This window comes from Ranitomeya variabilis, chromosome 4 (assembly GCF_051348905.1).
Source record: "Ranitomeya variabilis isolate aRanVar5 chromosome 4, aRanVar5.hap1, whole genome shotgun sequence".
Lineage (NCBI taxonomy): Eukaryota > Metazoa > Chordata > Amphibia > Anura > Dendrobatidae > Ranitomeya > Ranitomeya variabilis.
In genome coordinates, this window is record NC_135235.1 from 22,345,865 (window position 1) to 22,371,641 (window position 25,777).

Below are 25,777 nucleotides of genomic sequence, written 5' to 3' on the forward strand. Positions count from 1 at the left end.
TTAAAGAACATTAAACTGTGCATTATTGGCACGTTTATTGCGTTTTTGAGTGCAGTATCAAAGCTTTTCCATACAAAAAAAAACAAAAAAAAACCATTGCATTATAAAGGTGATTCAAAACTGCATTAAAGAAAAATCCTGCAATAATCAGAGCAGATTGCAACTACTTATTTTCAGGCAGACGGCTGCAGGAAAAAAAACACAGTAGACAAACATGGTTTTAACGATTTTATAGAAAATATCTTCTAGAGGCGTCTACGAGGTTCCATACAATGGGGGCAATCAATAGTAAGGGATTCATTTTGGTCCTTAAAATCACGGACAAGAAATGATCGAATCTACAAAGATTAAAAATCAGCAAATTGTGCAGAATTTACCATGAAATGTGATTTGCAGCGGTTTATCTCTGCGAATTGAATGTTCATTATTAGTGAAGAGTGAGCACCTTATAGGAGCATGCTCGTGTGCTGACCGAGTGTCTTCGGCGTCCACAAATACTAATTATAGAAACTTAATTCCAGCTCAGCCAGTTGCTCTATGCTCATCCACCTGGGGCTCAGACAGCGGCCTCGCATCAAGGAAAATAGAAAAAATTGGAATCCGGCTCAACAGGACTGGATTTTCCTTTTCTTTTTATTTTTCAAAAGAAAATATGGTGCATACAAAAGAAAAATGTACATGGCCGACATGACCCAGTAATGTGTATGAGAGAATAAAGCGTCCAGGGCAAAAGTAGAGAGAGCAGCAACTGAGTCATTACAAGAACGGAGGAGGTTTCACAAAGTGAGACACAGTGTGAAACAATAAGTACAGTGGGCAGAAATGTGACGGGCAGTGCAAAAACACACAGCAAAGGCAAAAGAGGAAAAAAAAAAGAAAAAAAAAAAGACAACTATGAAGGAACGGTCCAGCAAATGATAGAAAAAAGTGACTAAAATAAAAAGCAGTAAATCCAAACAGCTAGGATCTCATATAGACATTAGATAGTAAGATATTTATTTGCAATCCAGAAGTGTGCGCTCACAATGTTTATGTCTTTGACTCCGACCTTTTCATCAGGTACAGAAACATTTTTGCAGAGAATCACGGATCAAGTTGTGATAAAATTTCTGTAGGAGAAACCCGGGACGCCTGCAGTGATGGAAAAATCTATAAAAACAACAAATGTCCAGCAAACGACAAAAAAGTGACTAAGGCTAAGTTCACACTGGGGTTTTTACAGCGTTTTTTTCCTGCAGCAAAAACTAAGTGCTTGGCAGAAAAGACGCTGCGGCAAAAACGCATGTTTGATGCTTTTTTCGTGCAATGGGTGAAAAACACTGAAACAAGTGATATGTTCTATGTCCAAAAAAACACGCAAAGCCCAAAATACTGATGACAAAAAAAACAATGTGTGTGCAGGAGATTTCTGAAATCTCATAGGCTTTGCTGGTGCTGTGAAAAGCAGCTGAAAATTAGTATAAAAAAGTAGCAAAAAGCACCCAGTGAGAACTTAGCCTAAAGCAAAAAGCAGGACAGGCAAAAGAAAGCCCAAAATAGCAACAAAACTTTGCAGACATGTAACACCAGAAAAACAGCATAAAAAAGACCATAAAGAAAAAGATCAAAAAGAGGGGCATACACTATAAGACCTTGTTTATATCATGCAATTGTGTCATAGTTTTTTAGGCGATTTTCCAAAATGACAGTAAGATTTCAGGTCATTGCTGCAAAAAATGCAGCATAATAACATGTGAACATGGCACATAACTTCTGTGCATCACACCCATCAGATTATGCTTCACCGGCTGTAGCCACCGACGTCCTCACTGCACGGAGACAACGAGGAAATGAGCTGTAAAGAAATAACTTGTCCTAGATGACTCCGCCCTCTGCTCTTCACCACCAATAAGAGACAGAGGAAATGTGCTGGAAATAAATAACTGGTCCTAGATGACTCCGCCCTCCGCTCCACCCTCTACTCCCCACCACCAATGAGAGATGGAGGAAATGTGCTGGAAGGTACTGATTGGGGAACTGGGAGTAAGATATAAGAAAGCAAATAAATAGTTAATAAAATACCAAAAATGTTATGGTCAGAAAGCCTGGAGTCAAAAATAAGTGCTCCATACTTAAATGGGTTGTCTGATGAAGACTTGTCTTACGGTCCTGTTATGGTGTATGGATGCCATAGACATGGTCTCCGGCTGGTGGACAATATTGCTGTGATGGAGGATGCTGCTCTATATGTGATCGTACATAATAAAGGTTGTAGGGATTCGGTGTGCCACGATACAGATGCTCGCCAATCAGACTTTGCAGGATGTTTGTGCACAATATTCATTTACAGTTTCTGGGCACTTGGCCAAACACAAAAGAGAAGTCAAAGAATCTAAAGTTCCGGAAAGTGTTTTCAATCACTAGGACAATAGGTGCTATAATGCCACCATTACACACAACTCAGATAAACCGTAATGTGTATGGTGGATGAAGATCAGGGCTCTTCTGAGAATGAACACTCAGTTTACACTTCATTCAGGCATTGCATATGGCTGAGCTCTATTATAGACCTATGTGCACAGCCCTGCAGACTGCATGACCGATGAATCCAGGTTGTAATCCCCAGGTCCTTCCCTGTCCCTAGCGCTAGGGGGGCACACTAGCTCCCCCTGTTCCCAGCAGTAATTCCGATTGTGAAGATGCAGGGCCACTTACCTTGCCTTAGCTCCTGAATCCGCCCTCAGTCTGTACCATTCCACCACCCAGAGAAGAGAGGAGTAGTAGTGTACTGTAATACACCAAACAGACTAACAAGGTAATATGAACAGGGATAAAGAAAAATACGAAACATACAAATATACTCACACATATAACAGAGGGATGCTTTGGGCAGTTGAGGATGGGGTTAAACCAAAGTAGGAGAAGGAGGGGAATTAGCACACATTCAAAACCTGACAACAGTCACAGATAAACCCACCAAACACCTTCTCCAACAACAACCTCCAGTCATGCAGAAAATGCTACTCTGGCAATGAGTGCTTGCCAGGACCCAGATTAAATAAGAGATGGGAGTGGCTAACAGTGCACAGCTGAGAACCTTAGTTCCAGGAGCTCTCAACAGAGCAGAATAAGACCCGCACTGCCAAGAGAAATTTACACCATTTAATAAGATGATGTGCTTCTAATCAGTGCAGGAGTAGGAGAAATCAGATGCTGCGGTCTTCTGACTCCTCTCTTGGGGTACACCTATGATAGTGAGTGTGGCATGATAACACCTTATCCAAGCACATTTTCTCATCACTAATCCCAACACTTTACACTTTCTTTCATCCGTGCCCAAGCCCCCATTATTGACTGGCCACAGAACACCACTGGAAGTGTTATGCCTGGGCTCAGCTCCAGTTAGACACCCTCTATCTTTGCTTTTGTGTCAAGTTGGGATTTCCTTTGGAACTTTCTTCCTTTTCTTTATTGCAGAATTGGGAGAGTGACCTAAATATCTGTTTCACAGATAAGCAATAGCTCAGGCTGTACCTCCCGACACATGGCTCATCAAGAGGCATGGAACAAAATTCTTCTATCAGGATGGTATACAGTCTCCTCCAAATTATACCCTCTGATGACATCAGTTCCCTGCCTATGATTTAAAAGTCATGATGCCTCCTAGTGTTCATTCCAAAAACTAATAATGCCACCATACTGCCGCACCTAACAAAAAGTAAAGTTTATACTCATCTCGTCCTAGACACCAGGTTTTTTTCCCCTTGAACTCAGAATAGGATTGTAAAGGCGGCACAACACAATGAACTGAGTGGTCCAGACCAAATGACGGGTACACGTCCGATCCTGATTCTGTGCTCAAATCAAAACCAACAATACAAGTGTACGGGTCAGTGAAAAATCCAACAGACCTCTGACGCCATTTGTTAGCTATCTTTTTTTTACGGACTGTGATGAAACCTGGATCAAAAACAGTGATGAAAGTATAGATAGAAAAAAAGCAAACAAAATAATGTAGATAGTGGATTTTCCAAACAAAAAAGTAAAGGAAAAACACAAAGAAATGAAACAGATGAGAAAAGAAGATCCACAGGCAAAAAAAAAAAAAAAGAGAAATTAAACAAAGAAAAACATTGTCAAGAAATAACAATAAAAAAATAAGAGTATTAAAAAATAACTTTAAAAAAAGATGGTTCAAAAGACAAAAAAGTGGCAAAAACTCCAATTTGTTCTTGTCAAAAAACAAGAACCAAACAATGAGGCCAACAAAACAAATCAGAAAACAATACTGAAAAAAATTCTTAAGAGAGCGAAAAAAATAAATAAAAAATACCTTTGCATTGACATGTCTAGTAATTCTTTTGTTTTTATATGTTACAATTGGTTTTAACCTTTTTCAATTTACCGGTATGTACTCAGTACCTTATCTCTAACAAATTCAATCATTGTTATAGCAGCATAAAATGAAGAATTTTAAAAATAAAATAAATTAAAATGCTGTCAGCCCAAACTCAGGCTCATGCGTCTGGAAAAAGCATTGCATATTTTCTAGAACTCATGTTTAAAAATGTTGCTCCATGGTATATTCACTGCCGGTATATATTAATGAGTACGGATTACTCACTGCCGGTATATATTTATGTATACCGCATATTCACTGCCGGTATATATTAATGAGTACGGATTACTCACTGCCGGTATATATATTTATGTAGCACAGGCAGCATGGTGGCGCAGTGGATAGCACAGCAGCCTTGCAGTGCTGGAGTCCTGGGTTCAAGCCCCACTAAGGGCAACATCTGCAAAGAGTTTGTATGTTCTCTCTGTGTTTGCATGGGTTTCCTCCCACATTCCAAAGACATACTGATAGGGAATTTAGATTGTGAGCCCCAATGAGGACAGCGACGATAATGTGTGCAAACTGTAAAATAAAGATTATTATTATGTATACCGTATATTCACTGCCGGTATATATTACTGTGTGCAGTTTACTGTCTGTAGTTTGTACTGTCCCCTCATATATTTATACATTAAAATAAGATCACCCCTTAGTCTTCGTTTTTCCAAACTAAATAGCCCCAAGTGTAATAACCTATCTTGGTATTGCAGACCCCCCAGTCCTCTAATAACCTTGGTCGCTCTTCTCTGCACCCGCTCCAGTTCAGCTATGTCTTTCTTATACACCGGAGACCTGAACTGTGCACAGTATTCTAAGTGTGGTCGAACTAGTGTCTTGTATAGAGGTAAAATTATGTTCTCCTCATGAGCATCTATGCCTCTTTTACTGCATCCCATTATTTTATTTGCCTTTGTAGCAGCTGCCTGACACTGACCACTGAATATGAGTTTGTCATCCACCCATACACCCAGGTCTTTTTCATTGACGGTTTTGCCCAGAGTTTTAGAATTAAGCACATAGTTATACATCTTATTACTTCTACCCAAGTGCATGACCTTACATTTATCCCCATTAAAGCTCATTTGCCATTTATCAGCCCAAGCTTCTAGTTTACATAAATCATCCTGTAATATAAAATTGTCCTCCCCTGTATTGATTACCCTGCAAAGTTTAGTGTCATCTGCAAATATTGAAATTCTACTCTGAATGCCCCCTACAAGGTCATTAATAAATATGTTAAAAAGAAGAGGGCCCAATACTGACCCCTGTGGTACCCCACTGCTAACCGTGACCCAGTCCGAGTGTGCTCCATTAATAACCACCCTTTGTTTCCTATCCCTGAGCCAGCTCTCAACCCACTTACACATATTTTCCCCTATCCCCATTACTCTCATTTTGTGTAACAACCTTTTGTGTGGCACCGTATCAAAAGCTTTGGAAAAGTCCATATATACTACGTCCACTGGGTTCCCTTGGTCCAGTCTGGAACTTACCTCTTCATAGAAGCTGATCAAATTAGTCTGACATGAACGGTCCCTAGTAAACCCATGCTGATACTGGGTCATGAGGTTATTCCTCTTCAGATACTCCAGTATAGCATCCCTTAGAATGCCCTCCAGGATTTTACCCACAGTAGAGGTTAAACTTACTGGCCTATAATTACCGAGTTCAGTTTTTGCCCCTTTTTTGAATATTGGCACCGCATTTGCTATACGCCAGTCCTGTGGTACAGACCCTGTTATTATGGACTCTTTAAAGATTACAAATAATGGTCTATCAATGACTGTACTTAATTCCTGCAGTACTCGGGGGTGGATCCCATCCGGGCCCGGAGATTTGTCAATTTTAGTTATTTTTAGACGCCGCCGTACTTCCTGCTGGGTTAAGCAGGTAACATTTAATGGGGAATTTTTATCACTAGTCATATTGTCGCCATGGGATTTTCTTTTGTAAATACTGATGAAAAAAAGTCATTTAGCATATTGGCTTTTTCCTCATCCTCATCCACCATTTCACCCCAAACTATTTTTAAGGGGGCCAACACTATCATTTTTTAGTTTCTTACTATTTATGTAGTTAAATAATATTTTGGGGTTATTTTTGCTCTCTCTAGCAATGAGTCTCTCTGTCTCAATCTTTGCTGCCTTGATTTGCTTTTTACAGAATTTATTTAATTTTCTGTATTTATTTAATGCCTCCTCACTACCTACTTCCTTTAATTCTCTAAATGCTTTCTTTTTGTCCCATATTGCGCCCCTTACAGCTCTATTTAGCCATATTGGTTTCCTCCTATTTCTGGTATGTTTATTCCCATACCGTATATACTGTGCACAGGTCCTATCCAGGATGCTAATAAACGTCTCCCATTTTCTTTGTGTATTTTTATGTCTCAGGATATCGTCCCAGTTAATTGCACCAAGATCCTCTCTCATCCGTTGGAAATTTGCCCTCCTGAAGTTTAGTGTTCTTGTCACCCCTCTACTACCCATCTTATTAAAGGTTACATGAAAACTTATTATTTTGTGATCACTATTCCCCAAGTGACCCCCAACCCTTATATTTGCTATGCGGTCTGGCCTGTTGGTTAATATTAGGTCTAGCAGTGCCCCCTTCCTTGTTGGGTCCTGAACCAGTTGTGAAAGGTAATTGTCTCTCATAGTTGTCAAAAACCGATTACCTTTGCTGGAACTGCAGGTTTCTGTTCCCCAATCTATTTCAGGGTAGTTGAAGTCCCCCATAATAATGACTTCTCCTTGAGTCGCAGCTTCATCTATTTGCTTTACGAGGATATTCTCCATTGCTTCCGTTATTTTTGGAGATTTATAACAAATCCCTATCAGTAATTTATTATTTTTCCCCCTCCCCTTATCTCCACCCACAGGGACTCTACATTTTCATTAGATTCACCTATATTATCACGCAGGATGGGTTTTAAGGAAGATTTTACATATAGACACACCCCTTCCCCTCGCTTATCTGTACGGTCATTTCTGAACAGGCTATAGCCCTGCAAGTTAACAGCCCAGTCATGGCTCTCATCCAGCCACGTCTCAGATATCCCCACCATGTCATAATTATGCTCCAACAACATTAGTTCTAATTCGTCCATTTTGTTGGCGAGGCTTCTGGCATTAGTATACATGCACTTGATGTTACTCTCTGTACCTCTATTCTTTCTTAAATTACTAACTGTTCTAACCCCACCCCCCATGCCACCGCCACCCCCAACTTCCTTATTTGTGCCCAGGTCTCTATCTGCACTATCTTCCCCTCCTATAAAATGAATACCCTCCCCCCCAATCCCTAGTTTAAACACTCCTCCAACCTTCTAACCATTTTCTCCCCCAGCACAGCTGCACCTTCCCCATTGAGGTGCACCCCGTCCCTAGCGTAGAGCCTGTAGCCAACTGAGAAGTCGGCCCAGTTCTGCAGGAACCCAAACCCCTCCTTCCTACACCAATTCTTGAGCCACTTATTAACCTCCCTAATCTCCCGTTGCCTCTCTGGTGTGGCACGTGGTACAGGCAGTATTTCGGAAAATACCACATTGGAGGTCCTTGCTTTCAGCTTGCAGCCTAATTCCCTGAAATCATCTTTAAGGACCTTCCACCTACCTCTAACTTTGTCATTTGTGCCAATGTGCACCATGACCGCTGGGTCCTCACCAGCCCCTCCCAGTAATCTGTCCACCCGATCAGCGATGTGTCGGACTCGAGCGCCAGGTAGGCAGCACACCGTTCGACGATCCCTGTCTTTGTGACAGATTGCCCTATCTGTTCCCCTAATAATTGAGTCCCCCACTACCAGCACCTGTCTGGCCTGCCCTGCTCTCCTATTTCCCTCCTTACTGGAGCAGTCACTCCTCCGGCTTTCAGAGGACATGCCTGGCTGCAGCAGTGCTACCCCTGTACTGGCACCCCCCTCATCTGCCAACTTAGCAAACTTATTGGGGTGTGCCAGATCAGGACTAGCCTCCCTGGCACTCTTCCCTCTACCCCGCTGTCAGGATCACACTCAGTCGGAGCAGCCTTTGGAAGTGGGGAATCACCAGAAATAATACACAAGACACGTCTTGTATAGTGTATCACTGGGAAGTCTCTGAAGCACGCCTGCCTTCAAGGTGCTATCCCCTCTTTATATAGTTGGACAGGTAGTTTCAGTGGTTATACAAGTTTTGCTTGTTTAAACAAAGAGAGAAAAGAGAAGACAAAAGAAAACAGTTTCGTGGGCGGCAGTTTCACAACAAACAGTACAAAGGCAATTCCACAGACAAGAAAAACAGGATTTCATACTATAGCTAAAATGTCCTTGAATGGATAGGTCAATATTGATCACAAATTCTTTTTGGTTCATTGAGGTAACCATTTTTGTTCCGCTCTTCACAATCCCCCCTTTGACATATTCCATTCAAACCTTGTCATATAGACGATTATTTTAGTCATTCTTTTTGTGATATTGCAAAAAAAAAACTTTATATTCTCGCATCCATTACACAAAATGTATTTGTGCATACCGAGATATCCTTGAATACAACCCTGAATAATACATATATAATTACAGTAACTATAACTGTATGTATTAGGCTTTGCATAATCCCGGTAACCCACCCACCGATCCCTCTGAACCAATTGGCCGGGTTAAGAAAAGAAAAGGTATCTGACCACCAGCTATCCTTATTTTGGTCATTGTCTTTGTCATACTGATCCCTGAGTCGTTGTACGTCTTCTAATTTAAATCTCATACTCATAGTACTATTTGGGTCTATATAATGACAGCAGGTGGGTCCGATGATTTGACACATACCCCCTTGTGAGGCAGTTAGGTAATCCAATACCAGGGTATGTTGGTTAGTGACCATTATAAGCTGATTCTGTACAGCTATACTAGTATTTAATATGTCCAATATATCCCAAATCTGGTCATCTAGATAATCCGTGGCTCTAACTAATTTATCCCACATCTGTGTTAACATAGGATAAATAAAAAATGGTACTAGCAATTTTGTTGGGAATTCCCATTTGTACTATATGTGGCCTCCCCGAGGGACGTGGTGAGTTGCCTATTTTTCCTGTAAGATTGCCCTGCCACCAAGGAAATTCTACCCATCCCACAACTGGTATGGCGATTGTAGTATTCCATAGTCTAGTATTGCCAGGTTGGTTGTTGGCCAGGTTGTCTGAACAATTAGGCCAAGCGAATATTTCTTCAGCTGACACGGGAACTGCTAGAAAAGGTATACTTGTGGCTGATACTGGTGAATGGGTACAGATCCAACAATCTGCCAGGGGTTGCGTATTATTTAACAAATCATGCACTAATTTTCTATGATGTTGTACGAATCTATTGTTCAAAGGGGCTAGAGAATTCAGTCTTTCCCATGCCTCCGTTGAGGTTAACATTATTATCATCAATATTATGAGTCTTATACTGCTTTTTTGCAATGGCTTGCATGTATCCATGATGCCTTTCCTTCAAGCTTGACTGCTGTCGGAGTTGTTAACAGGACTTGGAAAGGTCCGTCAAACCTTGGTTCCAGAGTCTTTCTGGTGTGTCTTTTCACGTAGACTTGATCACCAGGTTCCAACTTGTGGCCTCCTTTGAGATTTTCTGGATCTGGAAGGGAAGCAAAAACTTGCGAATGCACTTTAGTTAAACGTTTTTGTAATTCTTGTACATAAGCAGTTAAAGTCTCAGTATTCAACATCAGTTGTTGTGGAAAATAACAACCCAAATTTGCTGCTCTACCAAAAAGAATCTCATGTGGTGACAGCTTAGCCTTCCCCCTTGGGGCGTTTCGGATGGAATACAGGGCAAGTGGTAGACACTCGGTCCAAGGCTTTCCTGTTTCTGCCATGGCCTTCTGGATTTTTAATTTTATTGTTCCATTTAATCTTTCCACTTTACCTGAACTCTGTGGGTGATACGGAGTGTGAAACTGGTTTTCTACTCCCAACATTTTCATAACATTCTGGAATATTTCTCCAGTAAAATGGGTACCCCTATCTGACTCGATCACCTCAGGCATGCCGTAACGGGGTATCAGTTCATGTGCTATTTTAATGGCAGTAGTTTTTGCTGAGGCTTTACGAACTGGATAAGCCTCTGGCCACCCTGAGAACATGTCCACACACACAAGCACATATTCGTATCCATTGTACCTAGGAAGTTGGATGTAGTCGATCTGGAGTCTTTGAAAGGGATACAGTGGTCTTACATGATGCTTGGTTGGGGTTTTAATTGTCTGACCTGGATTGTGTGCCAGGCATATAGCGCATGCAGCACACATGTTCCGAGCAAAATTACCAAAGCCTGGAGCCAACCACCTTTCTTTTACCTTGAGCGTCATACCATTTGCCGACACATGCGTGGGTAGGTGGAGGTCACTTGCCACTGCGGGGTACCAGGCTCTGGGTAAACACAACAAAGTTCCTTTTTTCCATAATCCTTGCTGATCTTCTGCCCCTTTTTTCTGCCACTGCCCTCGTTCTTCGTCGTCTACCTGTTTCTGAGCTTCCTTCAATCTCTCCTCATCATCTTCAGAGCTATCTAGTGTGTGGGCATGATGTAAGGGTTTACGTGCTGCCTGTTTTGCTGCCTTGTCGGCTTTATCGTTACCCCTGGCTTCCTCGGTGTCGAGTCTCACATGTGCAGCTACCTTTATCACCGCTATTTCTTTAGTTTCTTGTGCTGCCTCCAGAATCTGTCTAATGAGGGAGGCATGTTTAACAGGTTGGCCTGAAGCAGTCATATAACCTCTGGCTCTCCATATTACGCCAAAATCGAAAATAATGCCATGTGCATATCTAGAATCAGTGTATATGTTTGCTGTCTGATCTTTGGCTATTTTTAGAGCTTCAACCAATGCCGTAAGTTCTGCTTCTTGTGCAGACTGATTAGCAGGGAGAGGTTCTGCTTTCAGCACTTCATGCTGAGTTACTACCGCATAACCTGTATGAAATTGTCCATTCATATCTGCATATCTACTGCCATCTATGAAAAGTTCAAATGTAGCATTACAGAGTGGCTTGTCACGTACATTACATAAGCCCTGAGTCTCTTGTTCCATTAATTGTACACAATCATGCATTGACTTTGATGGGTCAAAGGAGTTGGAGAGTGCAGTTTCCTCAGTATGGATGGTACCCCCCTCAGACTCTAAAGGGAGCAAAGACGCGAGATTAAGAGTCTGAATCCTGGCAAAGGAAATGTTGGGCGGCAGTAGTAGGGAACATTGGAGACGGAGGTGTCTGGCCATTGAAATATGTTTAGGTTGGACCTGGTTAAGAATGCCATGTACATCATGAGTGGTCTGAACTAGAAGTGGGTGATCAAGAACAATCTCAGAAGCTTTATCTAATAACAGTGAAATTGCGGCTACTACTCTTACACAAGAAGGTGCGGCTGTAGCTACAGGGTCCAGATGAGCTTATATGTATGCCACCGGTCTCTGTTTGTTTCCATGTTTTTGTGTGAGCACCCCTGTAGCATGTGAGGATATCTCAGCTGCCATCAATTGAAAAGGTTTAGTGTAGTCTGGGAGTCCCAAAGCCGGAGCTGATACCAGTGCTGTTTTCAAAGAGGAAAATGACTGTTTAGCCTCTTCACTGAGTGAATATGGTGTGTTGGCAATACAGTCATATAAAGGCTGCATGAGTTGACTTGCATGTATGATCCACTGTCTACAGTGTGAAACAATACCCAGGAAAGCACGCAGCTGTTTGTGATTCCTGGGTTCAAGCATGTTACGTATGGCTTCCGTACGTTGAGGTGTGAGGTGTCTGATGCCCTGTGATATGCAGTGACCTAAGAACACGACTGTTTGTTGACAAGCCTGGAGTTTCTGTCTATTTTTACTTTACAGCCTTCTTGCGCTAGGAAAATTAAGAAATTAACAGTTGAGGTAACTGCCGTCTGCTCATCAGGGCAACAAATAAGTAAATCATCTACATACTGTAGAATGACTACTCCTGGTTCTGGGATGAAATTTTTTTTAGCACGGTCTGCATTGCTTCAGAGTACAAAGTTGGTGAGTACCATACCTTGTGGCAATCTTGTCCATACTAATTGTTTACCCTTGAATGTAAAGGCAAACAAATGCCAACAGTTCTTATGTAGTGGCACAGAAAAAAATGCGTTTGATAAGTCAATTACCGTAAAATATGCAGCAGTGCTGGGAATTTGAGACAGTAAGGTATGAGGATTCGGTACCACAGGGGTGACCGGTGCCAAAACCTTATTGATTTCCCGTAGGTCGTGCACCATGCGATATTTCACCATAGTTTCTTTGGAGGACACTTTCTTTTTAACAGGATATAAGGGTGTATTGGCGGGTGACCTGATTTCTACCAAAACACCTTGTAATACATAATCCTGAATTTGTTGAGAAATCGCCAGTTCTTGCTGGGCGCTGATGGGGTTGTCATGATCTCAATGGCAAGAGAACATAGCATAAGCATATATAGGAACTAGCTCTTGGAAGATGGGAACTGAGCTGACCATGAACTAAACCTAACGCACAACTAGCAGTGGCCGGGTAGCATGCCTACGTTGATTCTAGATGCCCAGCACCAGCCGGAGGACTAAATAAAGCTAGCAGAGGAAAATATTAGTCCTAGCTCACCTCTAGAGAAATACCCCGAAAGGAGACAGAGGCCCCCCACATGTATTGGCGGTGAGTTGAGATGAAATAACAAACGTAGTATGAAAATAGGTTTAGCAAATTTGAGGTCCACTTACTACATAGCAGAAGACAGAAAGGACACTTTCATGGTCAGCTGAAAACCCTATCAAAAACACCATCCAGAAATTACTTTAAAACTCTGGCATTAACTCATAACACCAGAGTGGCAATTCCTGTTCACAAGAGCTTTCCAGACACAGTAACGAAACTACAGCTGTGAACTGGAACAAAAATGCAGAAACAAACATGGACAAGAGTCCAACTTATCTAGTAGTTGTCTAGGAGCAGGAACAAGCACAGAGAGGCTTCTGATAACATTGTTGACCGGCAAGAAACTAACAGAGCAGCAAGGTTATATAGCGACTCCCACATCTTGATGGGAACAGGTGAACAGAGAAGATGAAGACACCAGTTCAATTCCACCAGTAGCCACCGGGGGAGCCCAGAATCCAAATTCACAACAGTACCCCCCCCTCAAGGAGGGGGCACCGAACCCTCACCAGAACCACCAGGGCGATCAGGATGGGCCCTATGAAAGGCACGAACCAGATCGGAGGCATGAACATCAGATGCATTCACCCAAGAATTATCCTCCTGGCCGTATCCCTTCCACTTGACCAGATACTGGAGTCTCCGTCTGGAAACACGAGAGTCTAAGATTTTCTCCACAACGTACTCCAACTCACCCTCAACCAACACCGGAGCAGGAGGCTCAACGGAAGGCACAACCGGTACCTCATACCTGCGCAATAATGACCGATGAAAAACGTTATGAATAGAAAAGGATGCAGGGAGGTCCAAACGGAAGGAAACAGGGTTAAGAATCTCCAATATCTTATACGGGCCGATAAACCGAGGCTTAAACTTAGGAGAAGAGACCCTCATAGGGACAAAACGAGAAGACAACCACACCAAATCCCCAACAGAAAGCCGAGGACCAACACGACGGTGGCGGTTGGCAAAAAGCTGAGTCTTCTCCTGGGACAACCTCAAATTGTCCACCACCTGCCCCCAGATCTGATGCAATCTCTCCACCACAGCATCCACTCCAGGACAATCCGAAGATTCCACCTGACCAGAGGAAAATCGAGGATGAAACCCCGAATTACAGAAAAACGGGGACACCAAAGTGGCAGAGCTGGCCCGATTATTGAGAGCGAACTCCGCCAATGGCAAAAAAGCAACCCAATCATCCTGGTCAGCAGACACAAAACACCTCAGATATGTCTCCAGGGTCTGATTAGTCCGCTCGGTCTGGCCATTCGTCTGAGGATGGAAAGCGGACGAAAAAGATAAATCTATGCCCATCCTAGCACAGAATGCCCGCCAAAATCTAGACACGAATTGAGTCCCTCTGTCAGAAACGATATTCTCAGGAATACCATGCAAACGAACAACATTTTGAAAAAACAGAGGAACCAACTCGGAAGAAGAAGGTAACTTGGGCAGAGGAACCAAATGGACCATCTTAGAAAAACGGTCACACACCACCCAGATGACAGACATCTTCTGAGAAACAGGCAGATCTGAAATAAAATCCATCGAGATGTGCGTCCAAGGCCTCTTAGGAATAGGCAAGGGCAACAATAATCCACTAGCCCGAGAACAACAAGGCTTGGCCCGAGCACAAACGTCACAAGACTGCACAAAGCCTCGCACATCACGTGACAGGGAAGGCCACCAGAAGGACCTTGCCACCAAATCCCTGGTACCAAAAATGCCAGGATGACCTGCCAACGCAGAAGAATGAACCTCAGAGATGACTCTACTGGTCCAATCATCAGGAACAAACAGTTTATCAGGTGGGCAACGATCAGGTCTATCCGCCTGAAACTCCTGCAAGGCCCGCCGCAGGTCTGGAGAAACGGCTGACAATACCACTCCATCCTTAAGGATACCTGTGGGCTCAGAGTTACCAGGCGAGTCAGGCTCAAAACTCCTAGAAAGGGCATCCGCCTTAACATTCTTAGAACCCGGTAGGTATGACACCACAAAATTAAACCGAGAGAAAAATAATGACCAGCGCGCCTGTCTAGGATTCAGGCGCCTGGCGGTCTCAAGATAAATCAAATTTTTGTGGTCAGTCAATACCACCACCTGATGTCTGGCCCCCTCAAGCCAATGGCGCCACTCCTCAAAAGCCCACTTCATGGCCAAAAGCTCCCGATTCCCAACATCATAATTCCGCTCAGCGGGCGAAAATTTACGGGAAAAGAAGGCACAAGGCCTCATCACGGAGCAGTCAGAACTTTTCTGCGACAACACTGCCCCAGCTCCGATCTCAGAAGCGTCGACCTCAACCTGAAAAGGTAGAGCAACATCAGGCTGACGCAACACAGGGGCAGAGGAAAAACGGCGCTTAAGCTCCCGAAAGGCCTCCACAGCATCAGGGGACCAATCAGCAACATCAGCACCCTTCTTAGTCAAATCGGTCAATGGTTTAGCAATATCCGAAAAACCAGCAATAAATCGACGATAAAAGTTAGCAAAGCCCAAAAATTTCTGAAGACTCTTAAGAGAAGAGGGCTGCGTCCAATCACAAATAGCTTGAACCTTCACAGGATCCATTTCAATGGAAGAGGGGGAAAAAATATATCCCAAAAAGGAAATCCTCTGTACCCCAAAAACACACTTAGAACCCTTCACACACAAAAAATTAGACCGCAAAACCTGAAAAACCCTCCTGACTTGCTGGACATGAGAGTCCCAGTCATCCGAAAAAATCAGAATATCATCCAGATACACAATCATAAATTTATCCAAATAATCGCGAAAAATATCATGCATAAAGGACTGGAAAACTGACGGAGCATTAGAAAGACCAAAAGGCATCACCAAATACTCAAAGTGGCCCTCGGGCGTATTAAATGCGGTTTTCCACTCATCCCCCTGCCTGATTCGCACCAAATTATACGCCCCACGAAGGTCAATCTTAGAGAACCACTTGGCCCCCTTTATGCGAGCAAACAAATCAGTCAGCAACGGCAATGGGTATTGATATTTAACAGTGATTTTATTCAAAAGCCGATAATCAATACATGGTCTCAAAGAGCCGTCTTTTTTTGACACAAAGAAAAAACCGGCTCCTAAGGGAGATGAAGATGGACGAATATGTCCCTTTTCCAAGGACTCCTTTATATATTCTCGCATAGCAGCATGTTCAGGCACAGACAGATTAAATAAACGACCCTTTGGGTATTTACTACCCGGGATTAAATCTATGGCACAATCGCACTCTCGGTGCGGAGGTAACGAACCAAGCTTGGATTCTTCAAAGACGTCACGATAGTCAGACAGGAACTCAGGAATTTCAGAGGGAATGGATGATGAAATGGAAACCACAGGTACATCCCCATGAGCCCCCTTACATCCCCAGCTCAACACAGACATAGCTCTCCAGTCGAGGACTGGGTTGTGAGATTGCAGCCAAGGCAATCCTAGCACCAAATCATCATGTAGATTATACAGCACCAGAAAGCGAATAATCTCCTGGTGATCCGGATTAATACGCATAGTTACTTGTGTCCAGTATTGTGGTTTATTATTAGCCAATGGGGTGGAGTCAATCCCCTTCAGAGGAATAGGAGTCTCCAAAGGCTCTAAATCATACCCACAGCGTTTGGCAAAGGACCAATCCATAAGACTCAAAGCGGAGCCAGAGTCGACATAGGCGTCCGTGGTAATAGATGACAAAGAGCAAATCAGGGTCACAGATAGAATAAATTTAGACGGTAAGGTGCAAATGGAAACAGATTTACCAAGCTTTTTAGTGCGCTTAGAGCATGCTGATATAACATGAGTAGAATCACCACAATAGAAACACAACCCATTTCTCCGTCTAAAATTCTGCCGCTCGCTTCGGGACAGAATTCTATCACACTGCATACTCTCTGGCGACTTCTCAGTGGACACCGCCAGATGGTGCACTGGTTTGCGCTCCCGCAAACGCCTATCGATCTGAATAGCCATTGTCATGGACTCATTCAGACCCGCAGGCACAGGGAACCCCACCATAACATCCTTAATGGCATCAGAGAGACCCTCTCTGAAAGTCGCCGCCAGGGCGCACTCATTCCACTGAGTAAGCACAGACCATTTACGGAATCTTTGGCAGTAAATTTCCGCTTCATCTTGCCCCTGAGATAGGGACATCAAAGTTTTTTCTGCCTGAAGCTCCAAATGAGGTTCGTCATAAAGCAACCCCAAGGCCAGAAAAAACGCATCCACATTGAGCAACGCAGGATCCCCTGGTGTCAATGAAAAAGCCCAGTCTTGAGGGTCGCCCCGGAGCAAGGAAATCACAATCCTGACCTGCTGTGCAGGGTCTCCGGCAGAGCGAGATTTCAGGGACAAAAATAATTTGCAATTATTTCGAAAATTCTGAAACCCGGATCTATTCCCCGAGAAAAATTCCGGCAAAGGAATTCTCGGCTCAGATACAGGTGCATGACAAACAAAATCTTGCAAATCTTGTACCTTCGTGGCGAGATTATTCAAACCTGCAGTTACACTCTGAAGATCCATTACAAACAGGTGGACACAGAGCCATTCAAGGGTTAAGAAGAGGTAAGAAGCAGCTAAACAGCAATTAAGGGCTAGGCAGCAAAACTCTGAGGGAGAAAAAAAAAAAAAAAAATTTCCCTTAAACACTTCTTTTACTCCTGCTTCAGCCCAAACAATTAACACTTTGTGGGCCGGTCAAACTGTCATGATCTCAATGGCAAGAGAACATAGCATAAGCATATATAGGAACTAGCTCTTGGAAGATGGGAACTGAGCTGACCATGAACTAAACCTAACGCACAACTAGCAGTGGCCGGGTAGCATGCCTACGTTGATTCTAGATGCCCAGCACCAGCCGGAGGACTAAATAAAGCTAGCAGAGGAAAATATTAGTCCTAGCTCACCTCTAGAGAAATACCCCGAAAGGAGACAGAGGCCCCCCACATGTATTGGCGGTGAGTTGAGATGAAATAACAAACGTAGTATGAAAATAGGTTTAGCAAATTTGAGGTCCACTTACTACATAGCAGAAGACAGAAAGGACACTTTCATGGTCAGCTGAAAACCCTATCAAAAACACCATCCAGAAATTACTTTAAAACTCTGGCATTAACTCATAACACCAGAGTGGCAATTCCTGTTCACAAGAGCTTTCCAGACACAGTAACGAAACTACAGCTGTGAACTGGAACAAAAATGCAGAAACAAACATGGACAAGAGTCCAACTTATCTAGTAGTTGTCTAGGAGCAGGAACAAGCACAGAGAGGCTTCTGATAACATTGTTGACCGGCAAGAAACTAACAGAGCAGCAAGGTTATATAGCGACTCCCACATCTTGATGGGAACAGGTGAACAGAGAAGATGAAGACACCAGTTCAATTCCACCAGTAGCCACCGGGGGAGCCCAGAATCCAAATTCACAACATGGGGTATTGCCTAAGCTGAGGTAAAATGGTTCCCGGGGCAGTTTCTAACAGTATAGGAGCTACTGATAAAAACCCTACATCAGTGTCTCCTTTTGCCCATAGGCTGTCAGGAACCCGAGACAAGTCAATTTTTGCTTGTTGAGTGTAAATTTCGGGAAAATCCTCCATTGCCTGTATTCTAACATATTGTTCCAGAGTTTCTGCATCTTCAGGGATGGTCAGCATAACTGTGCCATTTTCTCTAAAATGGATGTTTGCGTGCATTTTACTTAAGACATCAGTACCCAACAAGCAGGTAGGTGCACCTTTAGCAAATAAAAAATTGGATACAAAAGTTTTAGGGCCAAAGCTCACATTTAAAGGTTTTGTAAAAGGCAACGCCTGAATTTTACCATCATACCCTTCTGCATATGTTACCTTTGAGGATATATTGTCAGGATATGGTAAAAAGTCCTGATTTAAAATGGAGGATGTTGCTCCCGTATCTATCAGAAAAGGTACATTTTTACCCTCAACCTCAACTTGTATTATTTGTCTTCTAGAAGGAAGAGAGACCTGCATAACCTTCAGTCATTCTGAGCTGTCTGTTTGATCAGGCACTGGGTTATTTATCCTATTTTTGGGTACAAAGGTTCCTGAATCTATATCTGCTTTTCTCTTCCTACATTCCCTTTGGAAATGTCCTGGCTTCTTACAGTAATGACAAGTAAACTTTTGATTAGCAGAGCCAGTATTAGCCTGTGCAATTCTTACTGGCTTAGAATTTTCTCTTAAGTCCATTTCTATCCCTACAGCTTTCTGTCTAGCCAGGTGTGGGTCTTCCAAGGTTCTCCAATCAGGGGTTGCGGCCTTAAGCTTTTCCTTCACTTTTGGAGACAATCCATCTATAAAGGTTTTTGTAACTAACCTCATCATTCCTGGAGCGGTTAGATCCATGCCTTCATCTCTGAAATTATTTTCTACACTTAGATAATATTCGTCTACTGATTGTCCAGATTTCTGAGCCACCACTCCCGTTGTTCCTCTCTGCCTCTGTCTCTCCCTCATGAAAACCATTAAGTGATCTACAAATTGCGTACCTGATTCTATCGTTTGTAAGGCACCATCTCCTGCCTGGGGCCTATGTACCTGTAGATTTGCTAATAGCTCCTGGAAGAGTCCAGGAGTCATTTTCATTCTACATAATTCTTCTCCATCTGCCCAAACTCCTGCGTGAGTCTGCATAATTTGCTGTATATATTGTGCAAATCTAACTGGACACTGGGTGGGATCTGGTGCCTTATGCAAGAGAGACATGCCTTCAGCGGGGGACCAAGGGAAATATTGTCGAGTTTGGTGGTATCTAGTTCCCATTACTCCGTCAGCACCAGGTTCCCTAAAGGGTCTTGGTACTACCCTAACAGGGGCAAGTACAGCGCCATGTCTAGATGTACCACAGGCTAGGCAATCATTTCTCCAGTCTGGATTTTGTTGTCCACAGTGCGGACATACCCATCCTCCTGGTCCGGCTAAACTTTGAGGTGGTGTTTGGAGAAAAGATGGGGCATGTGGGTTAAGGTATGGGGGTGGGGTATTTTTAGATTCCACATTTTGTTTTTCTCCACAGCCTGCGGGTCTAATACACCACTTTTTACTCTGTTGATTATATGTCCATCCCTCATTTTCTGCTACCCTAGAGACATCAATCAATGCTTGGATCTGATCTATCCATTTCTTGTCTCTGATTATGCCTTTTTTTCTTTCCTGAATTCCTTCCCATAGTTTTCTACTAAAAGCTTCTGCCCTAGTAACTCCAAACTTACTAAAAATCTTTCTCAGCCCCTTAGTGGCATCTTCACCACTTCTCTCCTTTATGATAGTATAGATATCTAATTCTTCTGGTTCCGACTTTGTTTGCTTATTCCCCATTTTCTTATCCTGAGCTTTCTTGCCCTAGGTGGCGTTTGGGTATGAGAATACCTCGTTACCTTCTTCCTAAGGAGCTAGGATGTCTTTTCTTGCCCTAGGTGGCGTTTGGGTATGAGAATACCTCGTTACCTTCTTCCTAAGGAGCTAGGATGTTTAAACTGTGTTGATGTAAGAAAATCCTGATTCCTACACCTATAGCAAACAACACAAATGCAACCAGACAGAAAAAGAAAAAGAACATACAACGTATCTTGTCCCAGGCTAATTTATCTGTCCTGGGCTCATACTATCATACACAACGTATTCTTGTCCCAGGCTAATTTATCTGTCCTGGGCTCATACTATCATACACTTATCCGTCACCAGGTTTTTGTCAAAGACAGGATCAGAGATTGAACCATAGGCGCGGAGGTCTCCCCGAAAGGACGCAACCACGTTGCCCAGTGGGACAGTCACTTCTTCTGTTTCAACACCCTGGGCGGCTTATAGGGCTATTCCCAACTTCCACACACCTTTTATTCACATTCACTCTCATTCAATGCCGTACTCCGTGAGGTGATCAATTCCTAAATAGTTCAAGAACCCGAGCTATAGGTATCCTCCTCTACTAGAACTACCCGCTAAAGAACACGACACAGAAAATCTTACGGACAGTGCAATGCAGATATAAGAGATCTAACAGTGTCTCTTACCTGGCCAGGTTTTTGTTCATCTGCTGTCCATTATCCCAGATTTTCTTTTCGTTCGTATTCTGCCGGTGTTCTTGAAGGAATACACAGACCTCGGGTCCCTGTTCGGGCGCCAGGAAATGTCAGGATCACACTCAGTCGGAGCAGCCTTTGGAAGTGGGGAATCACCAGAAATAATACACAAGACACGTCTTGTATAGTGTATCACTGGGAAGTCTCTGAAGCACGCCTGCCTTCAAGGTGCTATCCCCTCTTTATATAGTTGGACAGGAAGTTTCAGTGGTTATACAAGTTTTGCTTGTTTAAACAAAGAGAGAAAAGAGAAGACAAAAGAAAACAGTTTCGTGGGCGGCAGTTTCACAACAAACAGTACAAAGGCAATTCCACAGACAAGAAAAACAGGATTTCATACTATAGCTAAAATGTCCTTGAATGGATAGGTCAATATTGATCACAAATTCTTTTTGGTTCATTGAGGTAACCATTTTTGTTCCGCTCTTCACACCGCCTTCTATCTGTCACCCAGCTAACTGCCACACTGTCCTGCAGCTCCATCCTACCATCCCCCTCCTCATCTATCCCATTGAGCGTCTGCTCTGTGAGCAGAAGACTCCTCTCCATATTGTCTATGGATCTCAGTGTTGCCAGCTGCACATTTAGATCCAGTATCTGGGTTTCCAAATGCACAACGTGCTCACATCTCGCACAGCAGTATGCACCCTCGACCGGCTGGTCAAGGACTGCATACATGTGGCAAGATGTGCACTGGATGGCATTAACAATTGTGGAGCACATTTCCTAATGGGGATTGCACCACACAGAAACGTTAATTAAAAATAAATGCAAAGTATTAATTAAACAAAAAAAAAACAGAAGCAATTTCTCCCTTGGAAACTCCCTGATTCCAAAGTCACTGAATCACAAGTTACACACTTACCGCCGTTCACACTTACGCTCAGGTCACACTCAGCTCGCTCACACTCGCTGTGCTGAAGATTTATAGATTTTTTTTTTCTCTATCTCCCCTCAACAGCAATCCACCTTGCTGTTCAGATGCACTTCCAAAAAGGACTTGAGCCCCAAACAGCTGCCCCTTATATCCCCTTAATTATGAGCCCCCACCCTAAGTTAACTCCTTATGAATATAGCTACTCTCATGACGGTTGCTACGTGTGTCAATGCGTCGCAAATGCGTCGCTAATGTTAGTCAATGGTAAAAAAACGCATCCTGCAAGCACTTTTGCAGGATGCGTTTTTTGGCCAAAACGACGCATTGCGACGTATTGCAGTTAACGCTAGTGTGAAAGTAGCCTAAGGCGACAACAAGGAGGAGGTGGAGTATTGTTTTGGGCTGAAATCATGGGGAGAGAGATTGTCGGCCCCTTTATGATCCCTGAAGGGGTAAAGATGAACTCCATAATCTATGTGGGGTTTCTAAAACAACACTTCCTGCCATGGTTCAAGAGGAAGAACCGGGCTTTCCGCAGCAAGATCATTTTCATGCAGGATAATGCATCGTCTCATGCTGCAAAAAACACATCTGCATCTCTGGCTGCTATGGGCATAAAAGAGGACAAACTTATGGTGTGGCCACCATCTTCCCCTGACCTCAACCCCATTGAGAACCTCTGGAGCATCATCAAAAGGAGTGTCTATGATGGCGGGAGGCAGCTCACATCTAAGCAACAGCTCTGGGAGGGGATTCTGTCCACATGCAAAACAATTGAAGCAGAAACCATCCAAAAACTGACAAATTCAATGGACGAGAGAGTTCAGAAGCTTCTTTCCAACAAGGGGTCCTATGTGCAAATGTAACATCACCTAGAATAAAGTTTCACTTGAAAACTGTTTGATTTCATTTTGGAATAAGCTGATAATGCTATAACTTCACAACTGACCATTTTTTTGTTCAAAATAAAAAAAAAAAGGTTGAAAACTCTGCTGTGCATAATAATTTGGAACATGCATTTTCAGTGTTTATTTTTTTTAAAAAGATACTGTTTTCATAGGCAGCTTGTTCCAAAACATTGCAATTATACTAGAATAGTAGATGACTGGAAAATAACAATGACTGCAATTCAGATAGGTAATTTAGAGAAAATGTGAGGAAATATTATTTGCATAATAATTTGGAACACACTGTATATTTATTTATGCCATATATTCACTGCCGGTATATATTAATGTGTGTGGTTTACTAACTGCTGGTATATATTTATGTATACCATATATTCACTGCCGGTATATACGGTATTAGCATCAATGGTTTACTCACTGCCGGTATATATTTATGTATTCTGTATATTCACTGCCGGTATACATTTATTTGTGCAGTTTTTGCACTATATTCGATGTGCTAAATTCACATAACAAGTATATATTTTTCAAAAAAACAAAAAAGAAAAGGTTCCAAAAACCAGGAAAGTAGGAGCAGGAGTGTTACCGCAAACTTACAAAAGGCAGCATGTGCACAAAAATTGCGGAATGCATTCTACAAATAGGATGCTTAATGTGAGCGTTTTTTTCGTGTTTCTATAGCGAAAAAACATGAAAAAATGTGAAAAATCCTGAACGTGTGTTAGCCTTGGTGTGTAACCACCATACGACAAGTGGGCCTGTGTACCTTCAAATGCCAGGGCTGAATTTTTGTCCCAGTCCGGCCCTGCCTGTTTGAATGGAGGAAAGCTGGGTGGATACTGTTTTGTATGGAGGAAAGCTGAGTAGATACCGATTTGTATGGGGGAAAGCTGGGTGGATACTGGATACTGATGTGTATGGGGGAAAGCTGAGTGGATACCAATTTGTATGGGGGAAAGCTGAGTGAATACTAATTTGCATGGGGGAAAGCTGGGTGCATACTGTTTTGTATGGAGGAAAGCTGAGTAGATACCGATTTGTATGGGGAAAGCTGGGTGGATACTGAATTGTATGGGGGAAAGCTGGGTGGATACTGTTTTGTATGGAGGAAAGCTGGGTGGATACTGATTTGTATGGGGGAAAGCTGGGTGGATACTGAATTGTATGGGGGAAAGCTGGGTGGATACTGTTTTGTATGGAGGAAAGCTGGGTGGATACTGATTTGTATGGAGGAAAGCTGGGTGGATACTGATTTGTATGGGGGAAAGTTGTGTGGATACTGATTTGCATGGGGGAAAGCTAAGTGGATACTAATTTGTATGGGGGAAAGCTGGGTACATACTGTTGTGTATGGGGAAAAGCTGGGTGCATACTGATTTGTATGGGGGAAAGCTGGGTGCATACTGATTTGTACGGGGGAAAGCTGGGTGGATACTGTTTTGTATGGGGGAAAGCTGGGTGGATACTGATGTGTATGGAGGAAAGCTGAGTGGATACTAATTTGTATGGGGGAAAGCTGGGAGGATACTGATTTGTATGGGGGAAAGCTGGGTGGATACTGATTTGTATGGGGAAAGCTGAGTGAATACTGATTTGTATGGGGAAAGCTGGGTGGATACTGATGTGTATGGGGGAAAGCTGAGTGGATACTGATGTGTATGGGGGAAAGCTGAGTGAGTACTGATTTGTATGGAGGAAAGCTGAGTGAATACTAATTTGTATGGGGTAAACTGCCTTACATTGTATTTGTTCTGCTCTCCACATTCCATACAAACAGTAACAAATGAAACATGTAGAAGTAGCACAACTGACCAGTTCTTTAGTCTGAAGTGCGCAACTTGTGATTTCCTCATGTGCATTTACACTGAGAGAAATCAGCGCTTTCGCTCATAAAAGGCCATAAGGGTATGTTTCCACGTTCAGGATGGCCGGCGGTATCGCCGCAGCGGCGAAGCCGCTCGGCGCTAAGCCCCGCCCCCTTTCTGGGACGCGATCATGCCGGATGTGTTAACTCTTCACATCCGGGATGATCGCTCTGTCCCATAGGGCCCTGTGATATGCCTTGCGGGGACGCTGCGTCCCCGCAAGGTGTACGGACATGCTGCGATCTGAAAAGACGCGCAGCATGTCCGGAGTCGCAGGGCCGCCGCGTGCGGGTTTCCACGCATAGTGGAGACGGGATTTCATAAAATCCCCTCCACTATGCTGGAACATCTGGACGCTGCTTTTTTGACGCTGCAGCTCTGCGCAGCGTCAAAAAAGCAGCGTTTCCTGACCGTGGAAACATACCCTAATAAGACTCTGCAGCCAGAAGCCGCGTTCCTTCCCCTCCTGGGCTCCGTCCTCTGCTGGCTGATTGATATTTCCTGGCAGCCACAGCAGCACCTGCTACCCGGAGCCTGGAGGACGAGGATGGGAGCCGGCGGCTGAACTCTCTGCCCTCAGCCATGGCCAGACGGAGATCCCTCTTCATTCGGGTGGCGCAAGGGAAGAAATTATTATAATAGTGGAGGGAGGCATCTATTCAGTAACTTACTACGCTCCCCTTTAGGTGCACAAAATAAATTACATACAAACACTATAAATATAAAGTGTGCCACTGACAACTAAATAAATAATAAATACATCTAAAATAAATACATAAATAACAAATAGATAAAAATCCTTTTACATTGATCAAAGGAAGCTTCACCTATTGATAGTTATTGATAGTGTTACTTTGTTTCCCTTCGATCCGAAGGAGCCTGCGCTCGCCAGATGGGACCTAGAATAAAAAACCCATGACTGTTCAGTATGCCTGATACTTTGGTTGCTAACTGTGACCTGTGGTATAT